At 39.9% G+C, this 2,984-nt stretch overlaps 1 protein-coding gene and 1 pseudogene across 1 annotated transcript in view; one reads left to right on the top strand and one right to left on the bottom strand.

Annotated features, from left to right (window-relative positions):
* Positions 1-133, top strand: part of LOC102819697 — a 39,386-nt pseudogene extending 39,253 nt beyond the window's left edge.
* SV2C (synaptic vesicle glycoprotein 2C) overlaps positions 1-2,984 on the bottom strand; it is a 351,290-nt gene that overhangs the window by 261,060 nt on the left and 87,246 nt on the right. The gene's annotated exons all lie outside the window — the stretch shown is intronic.

Here is a 2,984-nt window from a genome sequence, read left to right on the forward strand (position 1 = left end):
CGAGTGATACCTTGTGTCCCAGGCCACTGAGAAACTAGAGCGGGAAGAGCAATTGCAGTTGGAGTTGTATCACAACTTGGCCCTGTACGCAACTGGAAGATCCAGGACTGATTCAGGGAGAACAGGTGGATGATCCTAAGTTGGAAGACATCTAAATTCCTGTGTCAGAGAGATGTACAAAGAAGATTCCATGCTAATGGAGCTGCAAAATAAAGTTCCAGTGACCACATCCACGGAGAACACGGACGCTGATGCCCGATCTATCTATGTTGGCAATGTGGACCATGGTGCCACAGCCAAAGAGCTGGAAGAACACTTTGAAGACTATGGTTCAGTCAACCGGGTTACCATCCTCTGTGACAAATTCAGTGGCCATCCCAAAGACTTTGCATATATAGAGTTCTCAGACAAAGAGTCAGTGAGCACTTCCTTGGCCTTAGATCAGTCCCTTTTCAAAGGAAGGCTAATCAAAGTGATACCCAAGCAAACCAACACCCAGGGCATCAGCACCACAGACCGGGGATTCCCAAGATCTCGCTACAGTGGTCGTACCAACAACTACAATTCTGCCTTCTACAGAGGTTTCTATGGTGGGACTCGTGGTCGGGGTTGGGGCGTGGGCGAAGTAATGACCGTGGGAGAGGTAGTGACCGTGGTCAAGTCTATAGGGGCCGGGTTAGAACCAGATCACGGTATCTACCTTACTAAAATGTGTTTAGAGAACAAAGAAAAGGAATATTAACAGGGAAAAAATGCCTTTAAAAATATCATTGGGATTAGGAGGGAATCTGTTTTAGGTAGTAGAGTCAGCTCTGCTGACAGGTGCATGGGGCTGCTCATTCACTTTGGCAGGGAGCCATGAACAACTGCTCTCCAGGTTTACTCTACCAACTTCAACCCATTGGGGGTGCGCTAGGATAGATGGACAGGGGTGTTAGGTGGTAGGAGGCTTTTTTTTTTTTTTCAATGGACACAAAATTGTTATGATTTCATGGATTGAGTTGTGTCACCCTAGTATGTGTCTCCTGGCTATTTCAGGATTCTCATTGGTTTGCCTGTTATGCAAGCTTGTGACTAGGCCCCTATGTCATGATACAATTGTTCCCATTGATGTAACCTCAAAAATTTATCCTTATTTTTTGATGGGAGTTACAGGAGGGTTTAGTTTTATTTTAGTATCCTGAATAAAGTTTGTTTCTCAATAGAAGGCCCATTATGTGTCTATTGAAAGATTAGAGAAATTAGATTATACAAACTGTAAATTTTATGATGATGAATGTGAAGCCATTCCTCTTCAATTTCACATTCACAGCATGGTACACCAGTCTTTTCTATGTGTTGTATCTCAATGTAAATAAAGCAAAAAGCCTCACCACTGGACCAATAAACAACATTGAGACACAACTCAGACTTCCTCAGTAAGTATTTTAATTCCTCTTCACTTTCAGCAAACAAGGTTGTGCATATCATAGGTTGTTAATAACTCTTCCTCTAATCTTGAATGCCACATTTTTCTTCTTATAATTCACCTTCTAAGATTATTTTTTCAGCCTACAGATTGAATAAGTATGGTGAAAGAATACAATCCTGGTGCACACCTTAACTAATTTTAAAGCATTCTGTGTTCCCTTCTTCTGTTTAAACAGCTGCCTCTTGGTCTATGTACAGCTTCCATATGAGCACAATTAAGTGTACTCATTCTCCACAATGTTGTCCATAGCTTGTCATGGTCTACACAGCAAGAAGCTTTTGCATAGTCAATAAATCACAGATAAATATCCCTTAGGTCTTGTCTGATTTCAACCAAGATCTATCTGATGCCAGCAGTGATATCCTTCATTCCACTACCATTTTTGAATCCAGCTTGCACATCTGGAAGTTCCCTTCCTGCCGTTTTGGAAATTATACTTGCATGTGATGTTCATGATATTGTCTGATGATTTCTGCATTTTGTTGGAACAGCTCTCATTGGAATAAGCACAAATATGAATCTCTTCCAATCAATCAGTTGGCCAGATAACTGGCTCACAAATTTCTTGGCATAAACGAAAGGTAAAAGGTATCGGACTGTGTAAAATGCTTTGAATTGTATTTTTGTGTTTATGTGCATTCGAGTGGGTTCCTCCCCATGGTTACACACGTCACAGCAGAAGAAAGCACTGCCCTTTCTAGCAGTTGTTACTCTTTTAGTCCATTGATTAATTGAAACTGAAGAAGTAGGTAGTGTTCTTCAATTCACATTCACTGACTTTAGTGGCTGGTGCGTAAACTGCACAAATAGTGCTATTAATTGGTCTGCCTTGAAGGCATATGGAAATGTTTTTATCACAGACTGCAAAGATCTTGAAATATTCTTTTGGATGATGAATGCAATGCCATCCCTTTTTAATTTGTCAATTTTATCATAGGAAACCATATGATTGTCAGATTCAAAACAGTCCACACCAGTCCATTTTTTTCAATATAGCCTTTGATATCAATGTTTATGCCTTCCACATAATATTTGCCAAATTCCAAATTTCTGATTAAATGTAATAAAGCGTTGGCTGTATTTGTTCCAGGTTTCCCCATCTCTAACTTTGGCTCACCAAAAATTTATATGAATGTCTACTCTAAATTCTGAAGGAGTTTCTACACTGGGGCTCTGATCCTCATACCAATCAGTCTGATTCAAGGCTAATAAAACACAAAAACTTGAAGGATATTACATCTGGAAGAGAGATGAGAAACTGAATGAAATAACATAATTTTACAGCTTGGAAAACTAATACAACTCTTTGGAGTCGCATAATTCATTTGGTGTAACCTGACATCTCTGCTCTTCAACACCAGATTTGCTCAATGCAATACGTCGTCCGATCTTGACTACTGCTTCCACGAGTGTTGCTAGTTGATCCAAGAAGAATGAAGTCCTTGACAACTTCAATCTTTTCTCCGTTAATAAGAATGTTGTTTATTGGTCCAGTGGTAAGGATTTTTGTTTT

The sequence above is a fragment of the Chrysochloris asiatica genome, unplaced genomic scaffold (genome assembly GCF_000296735.1).
Source record: "Chrysochloris asiatica unplaced genomic scaffold, ChrAsi1.0 scaffold00234, whole genome shotgun sequence".
In the NCBI taxonomy this organism is placed as follows: domain Eukaryota; kingdom Metazoa; phylum Chordata; class Mammalia; order Afrosoricida; family Chrysochloridae; genus Chrysochloris; species Chrysochloris asiatica.